Source organism: Schistocerca serialis, chromosome 7 (assembly GCF_023864345.2).
Source record: "Schistocerca serialis cubense isolate TAMUIC-IGC-003099 chromosome 7, iqSchSeri2.2, whole genome shotgun sequence".
NCBI lineage: Eukaryota > Metazoa > Arthropoda > Insecta > Orthoptera > Acrididae > Schistocerca > Schistocerca serialis.
The window spans coordinates 374,326,049-374,341,907 of record NC_064644.1 but is presented as its reverse complement, the minus strand read 5'-3'; the positions used below and the strand labels follow the sequence as shown (position 1 = coordinate 374,341,907).

General features: G+C 41.0%; 1 protein-coding gene across 3 annotated transcripts in view; it reads left to right on the top strand.

Annotated features, from left to right (window-relative positions):
* LOC126412177 (endophilin-A) overlaps window positions 1-15,859 on the top strand; it is a 761,714-nt gene that overhangs the window by 507 nt on the left and 745,348 nt on the right. The window lies entirely within an intron of this gene.

Genomic DNA, 15,859 nt, shown 5'->3' with positions numbered 1-15,859 from the left:
CTGGTATAAGCACACCTTTCTTCTGTCAGTAGTTGAAGAATATGTAGTAAACAAAAAAAAAAAAAGGAAAGACTTATCATCTCTTTGATGTAGTATGTTAATATGACTGTTGATACCTGGTGGTTGACTGCCTTCAGTACAGCTTTTAGGATATCATTGCTTGTGTTTTACAACAGAATCTTTGTAGATATTTTGCCTCTGCTACCACACGAGAGTGCTTCCTGCAACGCAGTAAATGATGACAGATAAGTCAATAGTTCCACATTTTAAATGTCAATTCTGTTCCCTCTCTTGCTCTGGAACAGTTGCAAACTCTTGGCAACATGGAATATAGTCTCACTCATTCTGGTGAGTTACGTATACTGCGATGTTACATACGTTTATTCGATATGGTACTTAGTATATTTGATTACCAACTGTTGCGTAAGATCTGCTGGCTCTTCTGTCTCCCCATTATCGACAGCAGCTGTCAGCGGCAGATAAGACATCTTCGTTGATAGCGCATCATTCAGCTTCTCAGAGGCTGTTCAGCCCTTGATGCAGCTGGGCAGATGTTAATCAATGTCTGAAAATGTGTGTGCTTCAAAGCCGCAAGAACTGCTCGTAAAGTCGTATCCAGAAACTAGCAGCCTACCAAGCGAAGTGAATCTGAAAAATATGGTTTCATCTTTTATAGTTGAGGAACGTGAAGCGCCTGATGGAAATCTCGAGCCATAACAGATGTAATTTTGTTGCTCGTGACACCTCATTGGTTTTGGTGATCGACCTTAACAGTGACAATTAAAGAAACGGTTATTACATTCATTTTCAGGATTCCACGTTTCAGTTTAGATCCTTTTGGAATTTCTCGGGGTCAGTGACAGCAGGTTCAGGCCACAGCAGAGCACTATTGATGTAATTACATATGGTTCGCTTTTATTTAATGTCGGTCAACAAGAGAGAGATCGAAACCAGTATTTCTGTCTTGGCTACATACAACTGGTAGCAATGAATGACAATACGTAACAACTCTGATCAAACAGGTTACAGGAAAGCCGAAATTTCGACGGTTGCACGCCCCGTTGTTGTGTTCAAAGGCGGAAATTGAATGAAAAAGCGCTGTGTGAGAAATTTCCCAATGAAATTACATCGATATATTTTGGAATTTTTTGATTGTATTTACGGGTAAACAGTTATCAAGCGTAGAGATTATGGGCCACCAAACGTGCCGTAAATAATGTAGAGAAGTACTTCCTCCTTGATATGAAAACTACCACGATCGACTGCGAAATATTTTTGTACTTACCAGGTACCACTCAAATTTTTTTCCAGCATTCCTAGATAATCGTCCAGAGCTCGCCAATTGTTTGTAAATTATTGACCTACCTTTTACAATTTGATCCAGAACTAGTGGACTAGACGTTATAGTATTCTGTATGGAATACCTACCAAGTAGCCATTGTTTTCCACGATATATGGTATGTGCTAGTGTACAAAACAGTTAGCAGACTAACCAGAAAGAAACTGCAGCTTGATAAATGGCGTTATGGAACTTTCGGCAGGCCGTTCTTGAAGCGTCCAAAATGAACAACTCCATTTTTTAACATAGGGTCCATCATGCGATGTGCGGTTGATAATACTTATTAAAAAGGAACTGGTTCATTCGCTCAGTGCGCACTGCAAAGAAAACCCATTTGCACTTGGATAACGATCGTGGTCATTGTACAGGAAGGTGAACAGTATTCTGTTTGTTGTAATTTAGACTTTCTTCACAACTTAAAAAATGTCGAGTACAAACTAGTGTTTCAGATTTAGATTGAAAAGTTTTCTTGCGGCATAGTACATCTAAAATGAATACGAGAGTTCTGCGCAGCGGCTTATAGCTTTTCGATATTGTGTGCTATTAATTTGTATATACTGTTGCAAATCTGTTGTTTCCGGGCATGAGTGTTTTTTTTTTAACATTCTACGTTATAGCAAGTATCATTGTAGCTCTGCTTTAACTTTGTAGCCTTACGAACTTGAGAAAAAGAAATAATTTAATATTATTTCAAAGCGTACCGTTTTTTTTCCTGACACCTATTTTCACACGGTCCTTACATGTCCTCCAGATTCAATTCGAGATTCGTTAGTTCTCATATCCAGTGTCGCTGTGTGGCTAATAGGTAATTTTTATGTTAATGCGCCCCGAAGGTCTTCTTGGCAGTTATCATTTGTTTCAATAATTTTTATTCGTGAAAAATGCCAAGCTGTAAAATGTAGGTACCGGCACCCGTGTTACACATTGGGTAATTTAGTTGGTTGGTTGGTTGGTTGGTTTGGGGAAGGAGACCAGACAGCGAGGTCGTCGGTCTCATGGGATTGGGGAAGGACGGGGAAGGAAGTCGGCCGTGCCCTTTGAAAGGAACCCTCCCGGCATTTGCCTGGAGCGATTTAGGGAAATCACGGAAAACCTAAATCAGGATGGCCGGACGCGGTAATTTAGTTCATGGGAAGTGGTGGTGAAAATTGTGGTTTTTTTCATCCGTGGATCACTTTTACAGTGGTATTGAAGATGTCATTGGATGTTGAACAAATCTGGTGTAGGCAAAGATTCGTTGTCTTCAACGCCACAATGCCGTGGTGCTCAACTTTCATTCCTCCCGAACAACGGACAAGTGCTCAGAGCTACTCTCTCGCAGAAAGGTCCCGAAAATTTTAGAACGTTCCGCTAGATGTGATAAAACCAGTCATTGAACACGGTTTTTGTTGTTGGAACGATGCGTTAGAAATGTGTGCTTGTCATGAAAAGTCGAATCTACATCCATACTCCGCGAGCTACCTGATGGTGTGGGGCGGAGGGTACCTTGAGTACCTCTATCGGTTCTCCCTTCTGTTCCAGTCTCGTATTGTTCGTGGAAAGAAAGATTGTCGCTATGCTTCTGTATGGTCATGTGAACATGCAGTGTTTAATGTCCAAGGCTTATGAGGGAGAAATGAAGTATGCAAGAGCAGCTCTGTTGAGAATTTTATCTTCACTGCGTTATCTCAGTGGTGCATGGGATGGCAGTCCGTGATCACACACATGAAAATTATAATTGGTGGATTGGTAGAGTTAGTTGGTGAAGGTAACTCGGATTTAACCTCTTGGCTTAGGCGTACAAAGTACAGACAGCGTTCTTACGACACAAACACTTGAAGTGGATTCTATTATGGGTAACGAGGCTTTACACAATTCAATTAAATTTTTAAAACATTACAATATTATTTGATAATTGTGGATGAAACTAACGACGTATGTCAACAAGATAAAGTTTTAGTTTGTTTACAATGTGTCAGTGATAATCATTTTTAAATTAATTAAATTTTGGTTTCTGTAATACTGAATCTACTACAGCTGAAGTATTTTTACAATTTTAATGGATGTTCTCTCTCGTTTCTCTCTAGATATCAAGTCATGTAGATATATAGTTACTGAGGAAGCGGCAAATATGACCGTCGGCCTTTTTTTTGTGGCGGGGGGGGGGGGGGGGGGGGACATATGCAAGCAAAAAGCAGAGAAACTGAGCCGCGAATTCTGCATGGTCACTCTTTGGGCCATTCTTTCAGCCATGAGATCCGAGGGCCAATGCAAAATGTGACGACTGTGAGAGACTATCTTCCAAGTGTGAAAGACTTCATCAGTTTCGTGCGCGGGTCTCTCAAGCGATTACCGATATATTTGGAGTCTCTGCAAGCTACACCAAAATGCTATTTTTATTCGTTCTACAGATCTTTGACCTTTTTGCCGTGTCATGGGATGTTGTATGAGGGTTGACTGAAAAGTAATGCCTCCACCTTCATAACTCTTCAACAGTTGGCAGCATTGGTATGCGGCAGGTACTGGTTTGTTCTGTAGCCTGTTCTCTACAGCTCCAGTTGGCGGGAAGCCTTAACATTAAACGGTTGTATTGTAACAGTGTAAACTGTAAAGTATGGAACCCTTGTGCAGACTGTCGGTCAATGCGATTTAAGCAACATTGAATTCCTGAGAGCAGAAAGTGTCACCCCAAAGGAGATTCATCAGAGAATGAAAGCGGTTTATGGTGATTGTGTTGATGTGGAAGGAAAAGGGAAATGTTTTCCTGCAGCATGACAATGCCAAACCACACACTTCACGTGCCACCACAGCAGAACTTCAGAGACTGAATTTCACCATCGCACGGCATCTTCCATACAGTCCAGATTTAACACAGTCTGACTTCCATCTGATCCCGATCATGAAAGACGATGTGCGGGGACATCATTATGCTTCTGATGAAGACGTTGAGAGAACTGTGAGACTGTGACTACCGAATCAGAATATCAACTTCTTCCGTGACGGCTTCAGAAAACTTGTAAACTCGTTCGATGGCAGAAATGTATTCACTTGGTTGGTGATTATGTGGAAAAGTGAATATTGGTAATTAAAGATCACATTCTAAGGATTATTTCTGCGTCTGATTTATTAAAATATACCCAACCAAACCCAATTAATGAAGGTGGAGGCATTACTTTTCGCCGGCCATAGTGACCGAGCGGTTCTAGGCGCTACAGTTTGGAACCGCGCGACCGCTACAGTCGCAGGTTCGAATCCTGCCTCGGGCATGGATGTGTGTGATGTCCGTAGGTTAGTTAGGTTTACGTAGTTCTAAGTTCTAGGGGACTCATGACCACAGCAGTTAAGTCCCATAGTGCTCAGAGCCATTTGAGCATTACTTTTCAATCAACCCTCATAGAACAAGTTCGTTTTAAAGCACTTTCCAGAATTCGTTTAAAAGTACTTTCCAGAATTACGAACAGTTAACTTTGTTTTTCGAAGAACTGCAGCTCGAAAAATCCTGCGCCGGTGCTAACGCTAAAGGTTTCTTTCTGTGCTCTTTTGAATTTATCTTTGTCACTACATTTCTTAGCAAAAATTTTAGAACCAGTTGAAACTTTGAATGCTTTCTTGCAAAATTCCTATGTACGACTTCACAAACCCATGGACAAAATTACACAAAGCCATGGACAGAATTAATCGTGTCAGAGATGTGAAGTTATCACGAGCTGATGGAACAAACACTGGTAGCAGTTACTTCTGTAAAATATCTGGGAGTATGCATGCGGAACGATTTGAAGTGGAATGATCACATAAAATTAATTGTTGGTAAGGCGGGTACCAGGTTGAGATTCATTGGGAGAGTCCTTAGAAAATGTATTCCATCAACAAAGGAGGTGGCTTACAAAACACTCGTTCGACCTATACTCGAGTATTGCTCATCAGTGTGAGATCCGTACCAGATTGGGTTGACGGAGGAGATAGAGAAGATCCAAAGAAGAGCGGCGCGTTTTGTCACAGGGTTATTTGGTAACCGTGATAGCGTTACGGAGATGTTTAGCAAACTCAAGTGGCAGACTCTGCAAGAGAGGCACCCTGCATCGCGGTGTAGCTTGCTGTCCAGGTTTCGAGAGGGTGCGTTTCTGGATGAGGTATCGAATATACTGCTTGCCCCTACTTATACCTCCCGAGGAGATCACGAATGTAAAATTAGAGAGATTCGAGCGCGCACGGAGGCTTTCAGACAGTCGTTCTTCCCGCGAACCGTACGCGACTGGAACAGAAAAGGGAGGTAATGACAGTGGCACGTAAAGTGCCCTCCGCCACACACCGTTGGGTGGCTTGCGGAGTATAAATGTAGATGTAGAAGTTTCGATGAAGTATGCAGTGCTTGCTTGGTAGTGACCAAAAATTTTGATGTCGAAGATACGAAACTTCCAAAAGTTCGGAAGATTTCTCAAGAACTTGCTGACGGCGCTCTACCCTGTGCTTTCGACAGCGCCCGTGACTTGAGTTTTTAGATATTTTGATTCAGTGTTTCGCGGATCGATTTTTTAAAGCTGCTATGTCTCATCTCAAAGAAATGGAAATATTTGTTCTTTCCAAAACTAAATATTACTGTTATGTAATGGAATTTCATAAGGATGACTTTACCCAGAAACATTAACTTTGCGCAGAAATATGTTAGATGTTTGTAAATTTAAAAATTGTTTCGTTGGAAATATGGAAGATTTACTAGCGCGCCTCTTTTCCTCAAATATGCACGTCGACGAATGGATTCCAGAGATGATGAAATTGATAAAGATCGCTTTACGTATACCAGATTCTACATGTGCAGCAGAACGTTCTTTCTCGGCGCTTAGATTAAAAATGTACGTGCGCAAAACCATGACGCAAGAAAATCGAACAATAACGTTATAATGCATATCCATAAACAAGAAGTAAAAAACTTGAACTTTGATGCTGTGTTGAACATTTCATCAAACGATCCACTGTTCTAGGAACACACTTTCATTTGTGAGAATTAGAAATTACAGAAAGATTTGAAAGAGTAAAATAGTTCCATGTGGATTGTGTATTTATTTTTGTATTAATTTCTAATGTGGAAAAAGAAACCTAATAAATAATAATTTGTTTACCTTTTTCAAGTGTTGCTCGTTCTAAAATGCCTGAAATTGTACGACATGTTATCAAAAAATATGCATCTGATTTTGAAATTTTTTATATTGTTGGTACACACGGACCTCATTTATGTCTGCGTGTTCAGCTGTTTTGAATATTTATTTCATTGGTTAAAGTCAAACAGGTAATATGTGTTTTCGAGTGCTTAGCGATTTCGCAATACAACACTAATAGGAACGGTAAGACTAATATCGTCGAACCAAGCAAATATGAATGATGTATTCCTTCGAAAAACAAGTCGATATACTTCTCATTTACGGTGAATGCCGACGAAATTCAGTGAGAGCTAGAGACTTATACCCTGAAAGATATCCTCAACGTACTCACCTTATATGTCTTAATTTAAATATGTGTAAGATAAATTGAGAACAACTGGATCTTTAACGCATCGGTAACATATCCGGCAATGGAAAGTTACTAACGAGGAAACGGAACTTGGTACTCTTGCCACTGTGGTTCGAGATCCTTGTATTAGTTCGCATCAAATCGCAAGGGAATCTGGCATGAGCCGGAGTAGTGTTGCTCGTGTTCTGCATCGCTATAAATATCATCCTTAGCGTATCAGTGTCCACTAAGAACAACTGGTACGGGTTGTATGCGTCGCGTTGAATTCTGCCGATCGTTCTCAACTTCAGATTAAAAGGGATGACACATGTATTAATTTGGATTTATTTACTGACGAGGCTGCATTCACTAACCATGGGAATGTTAATTTGCATAACATGCATTATTGGGCAACTGAAAATCCATGTTGGCTGCGGCAAGTTGCACACCAAAAACCGTGGTAATTACCCTTAGGAACAAGGTACAGAATGTGGTATCAACATGATGGGTGTCCGGCACATTTTTCGCTGATGGCTAGAAATGAGTTGCAGAGACAATTCCCAAATCGTTGGATTGGACGCTGAGATGTGTCGTGGCCGGCTCGTTTGCCAGACTTGACGCTTCTGGATTTTTTTTTGTGGGGATTCGTAAAAGACATTGTTTATAAAGACTTTCCAACTACACCTGAAGATATGCGAGAGAGAACTGTCAGAGTATATGCTTCGATAAATGCCGATGTGATAAGGAATATCACTCAATCCATGATAAGAGATTGTAGCACTGCCTTCTGTAAATGGACGTTCATGCCACCTTTTTGACCTCCAAAGACCTTACTGCTAAACACCATTGGATTCGTCTCGATAGCCACTATCAGAAAACGAGTACCAAACTATTGCATCACATTTAAAAATAAAAAAAACCTTCTGACGCGACCCCACCTAGCAAAATAAATAAATAAATAAATAAAAATAAACAACGTCATATTATGGTCCCCGTTGTCCCATGCAACATTTGTCCCACAAACTTTTCAGTTGATGGGGATCTGCCCTGTGTTTTAGCTAATGATGAGTCGTGTGTGTCTAGGGTTTTTAAGTTTTGTGATGTGTCTGGACTCTGGCCTAAACTTTTAGGCTGGAGGTTTTAGTGATTTGCAGAGTGGCTGACTCCTCCCTTTTTTTCCTTGCGGTCAGCCAGCCACTTCCATCTGCTACATTGTTTTAGCCCCCTCTCTCGTTTTCTTCCTGTGTTGTCCATGTTTTACTGCTGACGCCCTGCTTCATCCCACGCTTCGGTGTGGGTGAGCACATCTTTTCCGATGATTGTTTCCCGTGTTTTATGTTCCGTTTTATGTAAATGTTCTGAGTTTTTTTTTTTTTTCTTTTTTTTTTTTTTTTCTTGACACCCGTCTCACTATGATACTGAACGGGCGCTGAAGACCTTGCTGTCGTGCGCCCACAAAACCCCTCTACAACAACAACTACATACTTTCTGAGCTATTCTAGGTGGCAATAGTTAGTGACTCACCCTGTATAATGAAAGTGAGTTGCAGACAGAAGTGCTTCCACGAATGAAAATGCGCTGGCACTGTTGTGTTCTATCTGGAGGGGGATTACTGTAAATGGAACTAAGTTGATGTTGATGACTAAGTAAAGATTCTTTAAGAAAAAGAAAAATTTCCGTTGTTTTCTGATCGTACCTCGTATTTTCAGGAGGGTTTGTTTCCAACATTTGTGAGCTGTGATTCAGAGCACCCACACTTAGTTTTAAAAGCCGGCGCCCCTGTGTATTATAATTTAGGAAACAATATTTTAAATCTGCGCTGATTTCATTTCCTCGGTAGCTGATTGTACATATTTTGCGAATATCTGAATTTGCTTCTGAGACAGTTCTAATTCTTACTCTGTAAGCACCAAATTCCAAGCGCTTTGACCCATATATCAACATACATTTAGAATTTCGAAATTTTCTCTTGAGATAACATTTATTGGGTCCATAGAAATAAGTGTACAAAATTTCGCAGTTCTAGCCTTCATAGATTCTGAGAGAAAGGTTGTTGTTGTTGTTGTTGTCTTCAGTCCTGAGACTGGTTTGATGCAGCTCTCCATGCTACTCTATCCTGTGCAAGCTTCTTCATCTCCCAGTACTTACTGCTACCTGTCCGCAGCTCGTGGTCGTGCGGTAGCGTTCTCGCTTCCCACGCCCGGGTTCCCGGGTTCGATTCCCGGCGGGGTCAGGGAATTTCTCTGTCTCGTGATGACTGGGTGTTGTGTGCTGTCCTTAGGTTAGTTAGGTTTAAGTAGTTCTAAGTTCTATGGGACTGATGACCATAGATGTTAAGTCCCATAGTGCTCAGAGCCATTTGAACCATTTTACTGCTACCTACATCCTTCTGAATCTGCTTAGTGTATTGATCTCTTGGTCTCCCTCTACGATTTTTACCCTCCACTGCTAAATTTGTGGCCCCTTGATGCCTCAGAACATGTCCTACCAACCGGTCCCTTCTTCTTGTCAAGTTGTGCCACAAACTCCTCTTCTCCCCAATTCTATTCCATACCTCCTCATTAGTTATGTGATCTACCCATCTAATCTTCAGCATTCTTCTGTAGCGCCGCATTTCGAAAGCTTCTATTCTCTTCTTGTCCAAACTACTTATCGTCCATTTTTCACTTCCATACTCCGTACAAATACTTTCAGAAACGACTTCCTAACACTTAAATCTATACTCGATGTTAACAGATTTCTTTCTTCAGAAACGCTTTTCTTGCCATTGCCAGTCTACATTTTGTATCCTCTCTGCTTCGACCATCATCAGTTATTTTGCTCCCCAAATAGCAAAACTCTTTTATTACTTTAAGTGTCTCATTTCCTAATCTAATCCCCGCAGCATCACCCGATTCGACTACATTCGATTATCCTCGTGTTGCTTTTGTTGATGTTCATCTTATACCCTCCTTTCAAGACTCTGTCCATTCCGTTCAACTGCTCTTCCAAGTCCTTTGCTGTCTCTGACAGAATTACAATGTCATCGGCGAACCTCAAAGTTTTTATTTCTTCTCCATGGATTTTAATACCTACTCCGAATTTTTCTTTTGTTTACTTTACTGCTTGCTCAATATACAGATTGAATAACATCGGGGACAGGCTACAACCCTGTCTCACTCCCTTCCCGACCGCTGCTTCCCTTTCTTGCCCCCCGACTTATAACTGCCATCTGGTTTCTGTACAAATTGTAAATAGCCTTTCGCTCCTTGTATTTTACCCCTGCCACCTTTAGAATTTGAAAGAGAGTATTCCAGTCAACATTGTCGAAAGCTTTCTCTAAGTCTACAAATGCTAGAAACGTAGGTTTGCCTTTCCTTAATCTATTTTCTAAACTATTTATAGGAGAGAGAAAGGTACATAAACTTAAAAAAAATCAGGAAATGCATTTTAATGTTTAACATAACGTTTTTTCGTGTTACGTCTGCAGAAGGCCCTAGATTTGTACTCAGGGCCCTCTTTCCCTTCAAGGTTTCTTTTCTGGTTTCTTGTTTTACGCATTCTTTCCTTTACCAGGTCTTCAACTGACATTTCAGCTGCGGATGAGAGTGTAAATCAATTTTTCTCAAAATGTCTTGAGTGAAATTTGCTATCTTAAAGCCCATTCTCTCTAATACCTTCATCCTCCCAAAGTTCCCGTCGTTAAATACAAGAACTGCATCATAAGTTGCAATTCTCACAACTTTAGCTGACGAAAATGTGGTTTTAATTTATCGTTTCCATATGATTGAATTTAAAGGCTCATTTGGTTTCTGGGTTTTGCCACGAAACCATTTTTAGAAGTTCAGGACCAACTAGAAGCCTGTAAGTGGGTTTTGCAACATCCAGTATACAATTTGGAAGCCTCTCCTTGTACATGTAATCCACAGAAAAGTTGTTCGCGGAGCTAGTATTGAAGCATTCCTTCTAGAAGTGGGCTTGGCAGGAAGGTCACGTCATACATTTTATTTAATTATTTTCAGGCACTTCGGACGTGATTTCATCATTGAAACTTTGGAAATTATTGTCCATGAGTTCTACTAGCGAATAAATGATAAATTGACTTTTGAGTCAGTTTCATGAATGCCCCCCCCCTCCCCAGGCTCGCGGGCTACCTCGTCAGGTCACGTGATAGCAGCGTTCTTGACGCATGAAGCCAAAACTTCGGCGTACGCAAGGTTAATATTTATGCGGTAACGCACCGACATGAGTGGCACCCTTTTACATATACACCACACCAACAAATTACGCTCCAAAACACGCGTTTTTGAGAGTATATTAATTTTTTGTTCACACAATCATCTACATCTACAACTACATGGCTACTCCGCAAATTACATTTAAGTGCCTGGCAAAGGGTGCATCGAACCACCTTCGCAATAATTCTGTTATTCCAATCTCGTACAGCACGCGGGAAAAACGTGCTAGCTCTGATTTCCCTTATTTTGTTATGATGATCGTTTCTCCCTATGCGGGTCGGCGTCAGCAAAATTTTTCGCATTCGAAGGAGAAAATTGGTGACTGAAATTTCGTGAGAAGATTCTGCCGCAGCGAAAAACGCCTTTGTTTTAATGATGTCGATCCCAAACCCTGTATCAATTTAGTGACACTATCTCCCCTATTTCTCGATAATACTAAACGTGCTGCTCTTCTTTCAGGCCGGCCGGTGTGGCCGTGCGGTTAAAGGCGCTTCAGTCTGGAACCGCGTGACCGCTACGGTCGCAGGTTCGAATCCTGCCTCGGTCATGGATGTGTGTGATGTCCTTAGGTTAGTTAGGTTTAATTAGTTCTAAGTTCTAGGCGACTGATGACCTCAGAAGTTAAGTCGCATAGTGCTCAGAGCCATTTTTTTTTTCTTCTTTCAGCTTTCTCGATGTACCACGTCAATCTTGTCTGGTAAGGATCCCACACCGCGCAGCAGTTTTCTAAAACAGGACGGACAAGCGTAGTGTAGGCAGTCTCTTTGGTGATACATTTTCTAAGTGTCCTGTATTATATTTTAATTTTATTTATTTATTTCAAAATTTTCTGCTTCTTACTTATTTTTGGTATTTTTAGTTACGATTTCCAGATTTTATCTCCAGTCTCTTAAAAGCTAAAGAATATAAGCCTTTGGTTTTAAATACCGCAGCGTCGATCTCGCTGATACTCCTCGTCGGAACTGCTCCACCTGAAATCTCTAAAATGTTTGTTTCGCTTCGAAGATCGTTCGGCACAACTAGGTGCTATGTTGTATGATGCGTATGGATTGATGTGTCTAACTTTTTTTATCAACGAAAAGTTTATTGCTTTTGAGATATTCTCTCGAAGAACATTGACCGTGAAAAAATGCAGGATCGCACTATCATTCCACACTGCACCTCCGATCGATCTACGTCACGTGATATGTGAAGAATGTTTGTCAAATCTTTTATAAATTGATAAACACCTTGAATGCGTATTTTCTTGAATTTGTTTATTGTGCCACCGACTAACTAAACATTCACAAGGTAGCTTAATAGCGTAGCACAACAATAGCAAAATCTCTCCAGCATAAAACACGTCCGATCTCTGTAATCGCTTCACACAGAGTCCTCAAATATACTTCTTTGGTTACTTATTCCAAAGAGATGCGTCCATAGCACGGAACGTCCAATTCTCGCAGGCAGTTTATATTACTCTCGGCATTAATTATTCGCCGCACCTGAGTCAAAGTTTTACACTGTTTACGATCCATTACACCTGCCAAAAAAACGCAGTCTTGGTTAGCCCTTCCCAAAACATTTGCTGTGTTCCTCCCAATTTAAGTTGTTTGTGATTGTAATTCCTAGGTATTTAGTTGAATTTACGGCCTTTAGATTTGACTGATTTGTCGTGTAACTGAAGTTTAACGGATTTCCTTTAGCATTCATGTGGATGACCTCACACTTTTCGTTATTTAGGGTCAGTTGCCAATTTTTGCACCATACAGATATCTTTTCTAAATCGTTTTGCAATTTGTTTTGATCTTCCGATGCCTTTACTTGTCGACAACGGCAGCATTATCTGCAAACAACCTAAAACGGCCGCTCAGATTGTCTCCTAAATCATTTATATAGACAAGGAACAGCAAAGGTCCTATAACAGTACCTTGGGGAACGCCAAAAATCACATCTGTTTTGCTCGATGACTTTTCGTCAGTTATTACGAACTGTGACGTATATGACAGGAAATCTTGAATCCAGTCACTTAACTGAGACGATATTCCATAAGCAGACAGTTTCACTACAAGCTGCTTGTGTGGTACAGTGTCAAAAACCTTCTGGAAATGTAGAAATACGGAATCAATTTGAAATCCCTTGTCAATAGCACTCAACTTTTTACGTGAGTGAAGAGATCGTTGTTTGTCACAAGAACGATGTTTTCTAAATCCGTGTTGATTGTGTGTCAATAGAGCGTTCTCTTCGAGGTAATTCATAAGTTCGAACACAATATATGTTGCAGAATCCTACTACATATCGACGTTAATGATCTGAGCCTGTAATTTAGTGGATTACTCCTACTACCTTTCTTGAATATTAGTGTGACCTGTGCAACTTTCCAGGGTTTGGGTACGGATCTTTCGTCGAGTCGAGCGAACGATTGTATATGATTGTTAAGTATGGAGCTACCGTATCAGCATACTCTGAAAGGACCCTAACTAGTATACAGCCTGGACCGGAAGACTTGCTTTTGTTAAGTGATTTTAAGTTGCTTCTCTACTCGAGTATATCTACTTCCACATTACTCATGTCGGCAGCTGTTCCTGATTCGAATACTGGAATATTTACTTCGTCTTGTTTGATGAAGAAATTTCGGAAGTTTGTGTTTAGTAACCCTGCTTTGGCAGCAACTGTCGTCTATAGTATTTCCTTTGCTATCGCGTAGAGGAGGCTCATTGGCTGTGTCTTGCCGCTAGCATATTTCACACACGACCAGAATCTCTTTGGATTTTCTGTCAGGTTTCGAGACAAAGTTTCGTTGTGGAAACTATTATAACCATCTCGCGTTGAAGTCCGAGCTAAATTTCGAGCTTCTGTAAAATATAGCTAATCTCGCGATTCTGTGTCCGTTTAAATTTGGCATGTTTTTGTTTCTGCAAACGTTTTCTGTACCAAGAAGGATCAGCTCCGTCGTTTGTTCATTTATTTGGTATATATCTCTCAATTTGTGGCGATACTATTTCATTGGATTCAAGTAACATCTGGTCTACACTTACATTGTTAATTTTGAAGAGTGGAGATTGTCTCTCAGGAAGACTTCAACTGAATTTTTATCTGCTTTTTTGAATAGGTATATTTTCGTTTGTTTTTGGAGGAATTGGCGGTTACAATATTCAATCTCGCTACGACAACCCTGTGTTTTACCGTTATTTACGCGTCATGAACATCGTTTCCTTACTTACGACATTTTACAATGACTGTCTTAAAAACTTACTTTGAAAAGTTCTGCGGCGCCTCACTCGCACTCCACGAATTTCTTCTGCGGACCGGACTGAAAGTAATCGCGGACAGGATCCGGCCCGCGGGCCGCTTCACTGGCGAGCTAAGACGATGTGTACCCATTGTGTGAAGCCCCACACGTTTTCAGCAGGCCTTAAATCTGAATAATTCATGCGACCACACAAGAAAACGGATTTTTACGGTGGGCTGTTTCTGTACAGCTTGTGGATGTTGCTAGACGAAGTTTTTTAACCTCTAACTACATGGACTGAAGACTAAGACGGCAAACATGTTGAACTATAGCTTGAGTGTTTTGTGGAGAGCATGATATTATCAGGAGGGGTGTTTCGGTGCTGGTCACTGTTCTGTTGATGACTGGCTGTTCCTTGTTGATACTTCTATTAACAAATACTCGTGTAACTTGTTGATACTTCTATTAACAAATGTTCACATAAACTGTTGAACCTTCTCGTTCCTCCCCAAATGTATTGACGTTTTTCCCCGTTGACACCAATCCCGATACACACGAATGCAAGCAGCGCTTGAGCACTTCCCTATTACAGCCTTCAGTGAGACAGACGCATTAGCTCATTTGACTTTCAAGGCCTGACGCTTATCGTGCTCCAGTCCAAATTTTGAATAAACCTTTCAGCAATTCTCTCAGGCGAATGGTAGTATCGTTCCCTTAACGGGGTCACGGCCGCTTTCCCTTCGTATTCTCGTTCAGTCAGAGCTTGTGCTTAGTTTGGAAAGACACGTAATCCTCTTTGAGTCGAAAACGTTATGTGGTATTCGACTTTGTTTGCAGGTTTTTAATAAGGAATTCAACAGAATTTTTATTTATATATATATATATATATATATATATATATATATATATATTTTGTAGCTTGTTGAAGCTTCTCCCATCATCTATACCTGTAAGGGAGCGATCAGTAAGTTTCCGTTTGATGACGTTGCTGCAGCGCCTATGCAACGTAGTGCGACTCCGAGACGGGTATATAAGCACTGACATGTAGGCTAGGGGTTATTGGCGTATTGTGTCTTTCCGAGATGCGTGCGGTAAATTCAGAAACATGAACTGTGGCGACGTTGTTATCAAAAGCGTCCAGACAGGACCAACGTACTTTCATTCTTTTCTTGGCACCAAAGGGCAACACCGGTAGACATCCATCAGGTGATAAAGAATGTGTGTGGGGATAATATGTCTGCCGGCTGGTGTGGCCGTGCGGTTCTAGGCGCTTCGGTCTGGAACCGCGTGACTGCTACGGTCGCAGGTTCGAATCCTGCCTCGGGCATGGCTGTGTGTGGTGTCCTTAGGTTAGTTAGGTTTAAGTAGTTCTAAGTTCTAGGGGACTGATGACCTCAGATGTTGAGTTCCATAGTGCTCAGAGCCATTTTTTTTGATAATATGTCTGTCGAGAACCACAGTTATGGTAAGGTGAGCGACAAAGGGTGCTGCTGCTTCGTGATAAAGCACGTTCCCATATCCCAAATGTCGTGACGCTACCGTCGGCATCGGGGTCGTTAGAATGTAGTCCTGGTCTTTCCCCATGCGATTATCACGCCTTAGATCCCTTAAAGAAGGCCTTGAATGATC